At 38.4% G+C, this 10180-nt stretch overlaps 1 pseudogene across 1 annotated transcript; it reads left to right on the top strand.

Moving 5' to 3' along the window:
* The first annotated feature begins 4158 nt into the window (after nucleotides 1-4158).
* On the top strand, nucleotides 4159-9736 carry LOC144994431 (uncharacterized; annotated as a pseudogene). Its single transcript, XR_013657972.1, has one exon. The product of XR_013657972.1 is annotated as an uncharacterized LOC144994431 (transcript).
* Nucleotides 9737-10180: the final 444 nt, after the last annotated feature.

The following is a 10180-nucleotide window of genomic DNA, read 5'->3' as shown; positions in this document are numbered from 1 at the left end:
ATCATAATGCTCTACATCTCATTTCCAACTTATTGCATGCTTCAAAGTAATTAGAAGACTGCAGCTAAAACGTAAATGAGATTACTCATGGATTATTGTCTGATGACTCCCAGGAGTTCATTTCTCTTTGCCCTACAAAAAGTGTAAACTTTTTTCCCTGCCCCCAGTCATGTTGTACCTTCAGGCTTCCTTCGCTTCTAAAGTCTTTATCATATACATGGGAGCCTGAGGGTGAACCTGTCAGAACTGCTTTTGCAATTTTGTAGGTCACAGCCTTAAGTGCTCTGATTACCATTCATGCAAACGTAGCCCTCACTTTCTAAATCTTTTCCTATTCTACCCATGAATTTTTGCTACTTTTTATGTTATTTCTTCCATTTGTCACTTTTACTTTGGGTCTCCTCTCCTTATTATTTCGTGCAGTTTGTAGACAAGAACTTTTTTTTACAACCACTTCCTGTGGTGATTTGGCTGATGGGCCTTTACAGAACAGCTGCTGGAGAAAAGCACCTTATCCTGCAAAGTATGCTTACACTAAAATTACACTGAAGACAAAGAAGTTCTAATTTATTCTCCTGAGAGAAATAGTGGTCACTGAATTAGCTGTGTTCAAAAGCAAAATCATGGCCTCTTACTTTTGGAAAATAAGAACAGACCTGTTCTTTTCATACATATATTAACAGTTGTATTATTACCTAACAGATATGAAATATTTATGATTATTTAAGTTTAAAAAAAAAACATGATTAATGAAAAAAATGTAATGTTTATGCTCACATTAAATTGGGTTTGTATGTTAAAAGATGAAAGCTATCATTCAGACATGGCGTTATTGGGTCTTGGGATGGCTGAAACACACAGGGCAAACTGATGCAGCTACCCCACCCAACCCTCTACGGCCCTGGAGAGCCCAAAAACTTCCAGCACCCGTACAGGTGACTAAGGCTTCGGTTAACGTCTCTGTCCTATCTGAGGCTTAATTTTCTCTGTTAAGAGCATTTTGGATGATGTCAGAGGTTATTCTCTGTCATCTTTGATGTTAGATGCAGTTTCCTTTGAACCCCTCAAAGGGGGGCTATTAATATTTTATCAAACAAAAGATTCCACCTAATACTCAATGAAAGTCTCTCTAGAAAAACCCTCTCTTGAACATTTCTTCCTTTGTTTACATTCACATTTTTGGTTAACCCCTAAACATTTATAGTAGTAGAGATGGGAGCACAGCCCTTTTGATGGTGTAGGAGCTGCTAATCGTTTGTCTAAAACTTAGTCTAATAATCCATATTTTGTCAGAAATCCACTGATGACATTTTTTTTGCTCTGGGGAAAGCATTTCTTTCTCGGCCCCATAAATGCATCATGTGCCTAGCTTTTTCGCTGTCTTGACCTCAAGATATTTTGTCACTACACTATTCAGTCGGCTGCAATGTAAACAGAACACACATCCTTTTTTAGAACCACAAATATCAGTAACTTTTTTTTGCTAACTTTGGGTCGTTAAGAAAGTTATACTTTATTTACTCAGTTCTAAGTTGCTTTTTTTTTTACTATCCCATCTTTACTGTTTCCATCAAAGTATGGATTTTCTCTTCCAAGGACTTTGGCACTAATCAAACCTAACGCTCAAAGCTGCCTTTATCTTGTGTCAGGGAACAGACAGCTATAGCCAGCTATTGCTGCACACACAACAATAGCTTCACAAAGGTAAGACTTCTGAGCCTACGTGCACACATTTTTCTCTCTTGATGTGGAGCCAGATGAAAAATCACTTGAGGGTCACACCATATGAGGGTCTGAGATTAATTCAACTTGGCCTTGCTCAGTAAGATGGGGCCACAGTGCTATTGTATGTTAATTGCATCAACTCTGCAGGGGCCTTGCAGTACCTAAAATAAGAATATTTCTAACAAGTATAGACTTATATATTCCTATGTTGTTGGTTTTATTGGAGTAATCCAAGACAATGCTGGTTTATTTGAAGGAAAATGCTAGATATATCTCTAAAAAGTTGCACATTATTGTCTTTTCATTCTGCACTAAAGGTAAAACCTACCAAGTTTTATTTAAATCCAAAGACATTTACATTTTATAAAACCAAATCACAAACACATTCATTGCTTCTATGTCACATTTTACCTGCTCAACAGTAATCTGTGTTTTAATCTGTTTATAACAGATGTCATAGATTTGTTTACATACTTTCAGGACAATCAGATGGACACTCTGTCATCAATCCCATGCTGTTGTGTGCAGAATGTGCTCCTATCCTACTGAGATAATTATAACATCCACTTCCCTTCACATCCTTTAGAGAAGAAATAGCCTTGATGGAGGATTATGTATCCAAATTTTCATTGCCTGCCATTGCTTTTATTGGCGTGTTGAAGGTCATCCTTACCCGGGCTCTAGATGAACTTCTATTCTACTACATAGAGGCTGCTTTGTGCACCTTTTTAAAGTTTTTCTTTTTCACTTTTTGCCAATGAAACTTTCATTTTTGAGTTAAGTTTAGGTTTTGTATTTTACTTTTGGGAGACTCACATACTGACCACAAAAGCAAGGCAGTTATTTATGCACAGAGGGGCTAAAAAGTATTTAGTCAGCCACCAGCTCTTCCAATAAAGATGAGTGAGGCCTGCTATTTTTCATCTTAGGTATACCCAAACACAGGGCCGGAGCTACAGTCTGACAAAAGATTGAGAAAGCATTTATATATGCATTAGTAGTAGTACCTCAGCTAAAATAACTTCCGCTTTAATATTAATAACCATAGCAACAGCTATAAAACACTTTGAAATATGTATTTTTGATCCTTTCACTTGTAATGGCCTTCCATTTGCCACTGTTGTTCTTATTTGCCACCTCATTTACTCGTCACATTAATGGCACCTGCTTGAACTCATTATCAGGATAAAAGACACCTGTACACAACGTCAGACAGTCCCACTCCAAACTAAGACTAAAGAGCCATCACCAAAAATAAGAAATAAAACTGCACCATACCAACAGGTAAACAGTTTGGTGTAAAGAAATCAATATTAGAAAATGGAAGAAGGAAAAGACCATGAAAAATCTCCCTCAATTTGGGGTTCCATGCAACATCTTACCTCCTGAGGTTAAAATAATCACAAGAACGATGAGCAAAAATTCCAGAACCACACAGGGGAAGCTAGTGAATGTCCTGCTGAGAACTGGAACCAAAGTAACAAAGGCTAGCATCAAGAAGACTCTACACCACCAGGGATTCAGAAATAAGATGTTTTAGTAAAAACAAATTGTAAAAAAGGAGAAAAAAATCCTAAATTGCAACAAAAAAAACCCAACATCCCTTCTATAAGGCATGGGGGTGGAAACATCATGCTTTAAGGATGATTTTCTGCAAAGAGGACAGGATGACTGATCTTTGTAAAGTAAAGGATGAATAGGATTTTGAGACTTTGAGTGAAAACCTCAAGTGACTGCATTGAGGTTGAAATGTGACTCTGTTTTTCAGCATCACAATGATCATAAACACACCATCCTGACAACAAAGGAGTGGCTACCAAAAAAAAGCTTTTTTAAGGTCCTGGAGTGGTCTAGCCAGTCTCCAGATCTCAACCCACTAAAAAATCTGTCTGTGTAGTCCAGCGACAGCCCCAAACCACTGCTGCTCTGGAGGATCTCCTGGTGGAGACTTTTACAAAATGCTTGACTTTTGTCAGTGCCAATATAGGATATATATATATCAATTACTTTTGTTATTGACCACATACTTTTTTAACCATACATTGACCAAAAATATAAACGCAACACTTTTGTTATTGCTCCCATTTTTTATGGTATGAACTCAAAGATGTGAAACATTTTCCACATACACAAAATAACCAGTTCTCTGAAATATTGTTCACAAATCTGTCTAAATCTGTGATAGTGAGCACTTCTCCTTTGCCAAGACAATCCATCCCACCTCACAGGTGTGCCATATCAAGATGCTGATTAGACAGCATGATTATTGCACAGGTGTGCCTTAGACTGGCCACAAGAAAAGGCAACTGAATACACCCCCAATATTCCAGAGAACTGGTTATTTTGTGTATGTGGAAAATGTTTCACATCTTTGAGTTCATACCATAAAAAAATGGGAGCAATAACAAAAGTGTTGCGTTTATATTTTTGATCAGTGTAATTTGCAAAATAAGATGTTTAAACACTAAACAATGAGATTTTCTGGATTTTTTTTTCTAATTTTGTCTCTCACAGTTAAAGTAAACCTATGACAAAATTTACAAGCCTCACATCTTTTAAAGAGGGAGAAGTTGCAGAATTCATGGCTGACTACATACATACTTTTTTGCCCTGCTATATACAGTAAAATGGTGGTGTTTGTGTATTCCTGTCTTTGGCTGTTTTCTTTGCAGAGTAATTGCAAATGCCTGCTTAAATATTTGTGTTTTTTTTTTTACCCTTGTAGCATTAAAAAATACTTTGAAATTCAATTAACTTGTCAAAACAGTTTGTTATTTGTTGTGCTAAATTCTCCCTCCTCAAGCTTTTTCCCTTTCATCTTTCAAGCAAAAATACATCCTGGGTATGTTGACACACCTATTCCCATTGCAAATGTTGAAAGCCCAGAGGCCAAAGCAACTCTAACTAATATTTAATATTCTCTTGCTCAGTTACCTGGTAAATAATGCAAAGGTGCAGTAGCACCGAAACCTGTGTTTACAGAAGCAATTATCAGCTCAGAACCGTCAATGCCCCCTTGAGCTCAAATCACTTTTATAGAAACTTTAAATGGGAAGAAAGAAAAAAAAAAGAACTGCACATCATTTTATTCTTCATTTTAAGGTGGTATATGCACACCATGGTAGAAAGTTTACTTTAATTGCAAAGTTAAATATTGAGCTATGTTAAATGAGCATATTGAATCTTTCTTTTGGCTTTTAAAAGTTTGTCTCCAGCTTTTCTTTCATGAGACTTGTCCACTGTTTCTGCTTTCTCTACTAGGTTGTTGCCATGGGGATTGCCCTTGTCTTGCTGGTTTGGGGTCTAGCACCATACTTTGAAAAGGCCATGTAGTGATGCCCTCTGTGTTCCCAGATGCAGTTCCCAGTGTGGACAGAACCCCTGGATGCTGCTTGGTCATCCTGGAAAATAGAGTTCAGAATTTGTGTTTGTGCAGAAGGAAGTGCGTGTGCTTGTATGTTTGAATGGATTCGTTTAGTATTTTTTGGTTTGGCTGCAAGTGACTTTTAAAATTTGAAAACTGCTATATTCTGTGAAGTACTTTGCACCGCTTGTGCTTAAAAAGTGCTTTAACACTTGATTTATAGTTTGAATTTTCTTTTCAAGACAAATGAAGGACCTATGATAGAGTTGTGACTTTTTCAAAAGTTACTTCTAATAATTTTGAAAAACGTATGAACCCTGACAGTGAAAAACATTTCTGTGAGCCCAAACCTTTCAACAATCTATTTTCCATTAACATATGTTATTAAAGTTGTGCAAATCCATCTCTTACAACGGGATCTTTTGCTATATGTACGGTGAAGGTATTGACTTTATGTGGAAAAGGATTGGAAAAAAAGTTAACTGATCTCAAAAATATTGACTGGATATATTGATGTTGTTTCATAAAAATGTCTTTTTGAGCACAAAATGTTACTACAGCCTTATAGCATTTTTGATTTTATAATAGTATTGTTGTGCGGTGTCAATTAGCCTGAGTGGAGGAGGCAAAGTAGACGAGTAATTAAAGTTTTTTTAAGAGAAACAAACAAAAAAAATGAATAACTTAAAAAAAAAGCTTACACCTTAGACCAAACTTAAGTATGAACACAAAAGTGGAGACGCGGCAGTGACATGACTCCCAATGGAAGAATAACTGAAAGCATGGAGTTCTACAGATAGTTCTTGACCAACAGAAAGCAGCTAAAGGAGATGAAGAGGAGAATCTTTGAAACCACGAGGACACGTCTTTAATTTAATTTGATTTTTTTGCACATTAGATTAGTATTTCATTTGAAAGATACATATATTGTTAAAAATGATCTAGTATACATTTTTAAATATTGATGGCTAAAAGGCTAGTTTAAGTATGGCTCAGTAAGGTTGACAAGTCTGGCCTGCGGGTAGATTTAAAGCTTGGATCTACCAGCATTCCATCCTGCCCAGAGTCTTGTGGCCCTTGCTGGTCTATGCAGTCCCAGTGACATTAGAGTCCCTAGAAAGGAAGATCAGTGGCTTTCTTCGGAGGTGGCTGGGGCTTCCACGTAGTCTTACCAGTGCAGCGTTGTATGGGACAAGTAATATCCTGCAATTGCCCTTCAGTGTCCTCACGGAAGAATTTATGGTGGTACGCACCAGAGAAGTCCTACAGTATAGGGGACTTCAGGGATGGCAAGGTGTAAGCAGCCGGTATTGAAGTGAGGACAGGAGGGAAATGGAAGGCTGGAAAAGCAGTGGAGGAGGCTGTCATGGTTTTGAGTTTGTTGTCTTGTTTTTCGTCTTAGTTCTTGTTCTGTCTTGTTTTCTGTTTCCTGTTTTATTTTGAAAGGTCCTGTCTTGTCTTGTTTCTTGAGTTTTACTTCCTTTGGTCCCTATCAGCCCTGATCGTGTCCACCTGTGTCTTGTCTGCCCTGTCTGTATTTAAGTCTTGTCTTTGCCTTCCTCCTGTGCTGGTTCATTACCTCTGTTATGGTGTTCATGTCCTGTCTAGTCCATGGTCCTGTCTCTTGCCTCGTCCACGTTTCATGCCTCGCCAAGTAAGTTTTTGTTTTTGTTTTGTGAACATGCTCTGCAGTGCTTTGTGTTTGGTTTTTGTTAATTAAATCCTCTAGTCTCTGATCCGCGTGCCTCCGCCTCTGCTTCTGGGTCCAACCGGCTCTCTAGCCACCCACACACATGACAGAGGCAGAGTTATGCCTGAGACAAAAAGCCCTGGTCGGCACTGTGGCGACAGGAAGAGCGGGCTTGGGCGACTTCCCAAAGACTCTGGTCAGCCAGGCCAATGGCAAAGAAAAAAAGACACCGTCTACTCCAGGAAGAGGTCCGAGCAGGTGTGGAGGAAGAGCGAATGAGCAGGGCGACGGGACTTCGGCAGCAGGGAGCATGGACTAGTTGGGAGAGCACACTGCAGTGCAGAATTACCTGGATAGACATCTTGCATGCAGACTTCCCAGCAAACCTCCATGTCTGGGGGAAGAGCGAAACACCATCCTACCTTCATAGCTCTGGAAGAGGGTCTTTAGAACATCTCCTTAGCAGCTGCCCAAAGGCTCTGCCTGATGGCCGCTACTGCTGGCGCCACGACCAGGTGCTTAAAGCACTTGCTGAGAGTTTAGCCTCAGCCATAAAAACCAGCAAAAACCACCGGGCACCAAAAAAGGCAGTCAGTCCCCTTCATCAAAGCTGGAGAGAAACCTCAGGCACGGCCACAATTAACAACAGGCCTCCTCCACAAAGCCTCAGACTGGCAGCTGCAGGTTGACCTAGGAAAACAGCTAAGGTTCCCTCAGCACATTGTAAGTAACAACCTCCGCCCAGACATGATAGTTAACTCTGAGGTTTCAAAACATCTGATCATGCTGGAACTTACTGTGCCCTGGGAAGAGCGTATTGAGGAAGCAAATGAGAGGAAATGCGCTAAGTACCAGGAACTGGTGGAGGGGTGCAGGGGGAGAGAGCCTAAAAAACCTTCTATGAGCCTGTAGAAGTTGGCTGTAGAGGCTTTGCGGGACGTTCTCTTTGCAAAGTCCTCTGTCGGCTAGGTATTACAGGGGCGGCCAAGAAGAGGGCCATTCAATCCGTGAGCGAAGCCGCAAAGAAAACTACGAGGTGGTTGTGGACTAAGAGGGCTGATCCGTGGACTGCTACTGGGACGCAAGTCGGGTCTGATAAACCTTGGCTGGGTCGCCTGGGTGAGGGTGTATGATGTTGTGAGACCCGAAACACCCCATGATCTCAGGATAAATCACCGAGGATGCGTTTCTTGTATAATAGTTTAACATGGCTCTCCAGCATTCATCTGTTTATCTTTTGCTTTGCATGTTTCTTTGTTTTTAAAAACTATCAAATGGGAATGTTGAAGTTCATGAATAAAACAAAAATTAAAAATAAAAAGAACAAAACGGAGAAAATCTAAATGGCAAAGGTGTGACATGATAAACTACAACTTTCTGGAGCTGCTTTAAAAACTAATGCAGAAATGCAGATGTGTCTTACTTTATAACAGGATGGGAAAGTAAAACCTCAAATAATCAATTTAGGCTGAGTTTCAAATGCAATAAGGTTTTACTGATTCAGTGAAATTTAAAGTTGTGATAAGACAAAGTCCACTGTGACTGTTTCAGAGATGCCTCAAAGAAGTGACAAAGGCACTGGAGCAAATTCACATGTGATCTTGTAGATGTTGCACAGACGTTCCCCTTAATTATCTAATTAAAGGGAGAGGAAAGGATAATGATGTATGCCTTCATATGCCTGAAAAAATGCATTTCTCTTCATGTTGCCTTAATGCTGCGCTGCCACGTTTAACTTGCGTTTGATGGAGATTACAGACACTGCCGCATAAATGAGGACGACACAAACACTTAAGTGCAAATGAGGACAAGAATCTTGCATGCACACAGAAAAAAAGTTGAATGCTTTGAGCTGTTACCAAACAATTTCTCACTAACTTCATCAGAGGAAACGCAGTTCAAAAGCTTTACTTTGTTACACGGGACAAAACTCTTTCATTTTTCCAAGAAAACAAAAGCTCTTTGTGTCCTTTCAAGTATATATTGTCCTCACTGAGAGGTCAAAAAATATAAAAAAAAAAAAGAATAACTTTTTTTTTTCTATCCTAATTTCCTAAGCCATAAAGAAAATCTAAAGAAAAACTTTTTTGGTATCTGAAAGTCCCTGATTTTGACAGCCAAGACAAGAGTCAGTAATTAGTAAGTAAGTAAAGATGAAACGCAAAAAAACAAAAACTAAATCTCAGACCACACCAAATAACAAAACTGGAAAAATACTGAAAAGATAAAATTGGCTTAGTTATTATGTTGAGAAGTACTGAATGAAACCCATCAACAATAAGGCTTTTATTCAGATATACAAACAAACTGACATAAATTAAACTTCACAAAATCAGGACAAGCTCACATAAAACCATCTGTGTATGCAGTCGAGGATTATCAAAGTGGGTATATTTTATTTGAAGTCAAGTTTTATTTCATTTGAAATGTTATTCCATAGATCACTGTCTTTTGTGGAGAAGGCCGACCGACTTAAAGTAGTTCTTCTGTGCGTTGTTATGCAGTTATTTTGGACAGTAGTTCTTATGGTTCTGCTTCCATTCTGTCTGTGAAAGAAACCACAGATTGGCTCCAGCACTGACTCATTCCTCCAGTTGAAAATCCATTTCAGGAAGCAGAGGTCAATACAGCTCTCAAATGCCAATGAGTTACATCTTCCCGGTAACAGTAATGGTAGAGTTTTATTTTTTTCCTTCTGTTGGTTTGAGACGTGCTTATCTAATTAGTCTGCATTTCTCCAAGGAAAGCCATTAAAATATTAGATTGCAAAAGGTTTTTGAATCCATTAAAATTATTTATGAGAGCAAAAAACTCCTAATTAACTTTGTTTTGATTGGATAGCACATTTTTTTTACCTACTTTAGTCGAATTTTGAAGCTTATTTTTCTCAGTGGGAGCACAATTACATTGACTGATCTTCACTTGTGACACACTGGCTTTTAAAATGCAACAATTTGTATTATATTATTGCTAGATATATTTTAAAAAAAATATTTAAAAAAAAATAAAAAAACAAGACTGTTTCTCTATTGTTTTCTGCATTTTTATTCATTTTAATAATCACTGTATACCGAGTACTTTTTATTTTGTGGCATAAATTTCTAAAAAATGTGTAGTAAATCTGTAGCACCTTCTGCATTAACTATCAATATTTAACGGAGACCTACTATCTTTTTGAACATATTTCTCTCATGAAATAAGGATAAGCCATTCATTTTAGATTTTTCTTCGGTGAACTTGCCTCAGCCTGTCATATGACAAAAAAGCTAACATCCATCTCCTGGAGAAAACCTCCATCATGCACTGACCTTTCAGGATCCTCACTGAATGTCATGTGCAAGTATCAGCCTGCTGTAATGTGATGCTGGTGGTTTGTCTTTTGTTTCTCTAACGTTTACACA

Source organism: Oryzias latipes, chromosome 9 (assembly GCF_053564925.1).
Source record: "Oryzias latipes strain Hd-rR chromosome 9, Olatipes_Hd-rR_3.1".
In the NCBI taxonomy this organism is placed as follows: domain Eukaryota; kingdom Metazoa; phylum Chordata; class Actinopteri; order Beloniformes; family Adrianichthyidae; genus Oryzias; species Oryzias latipes.
This window is presented reverse-complemented; position numbering and strand designations above follow the sequence as displayed.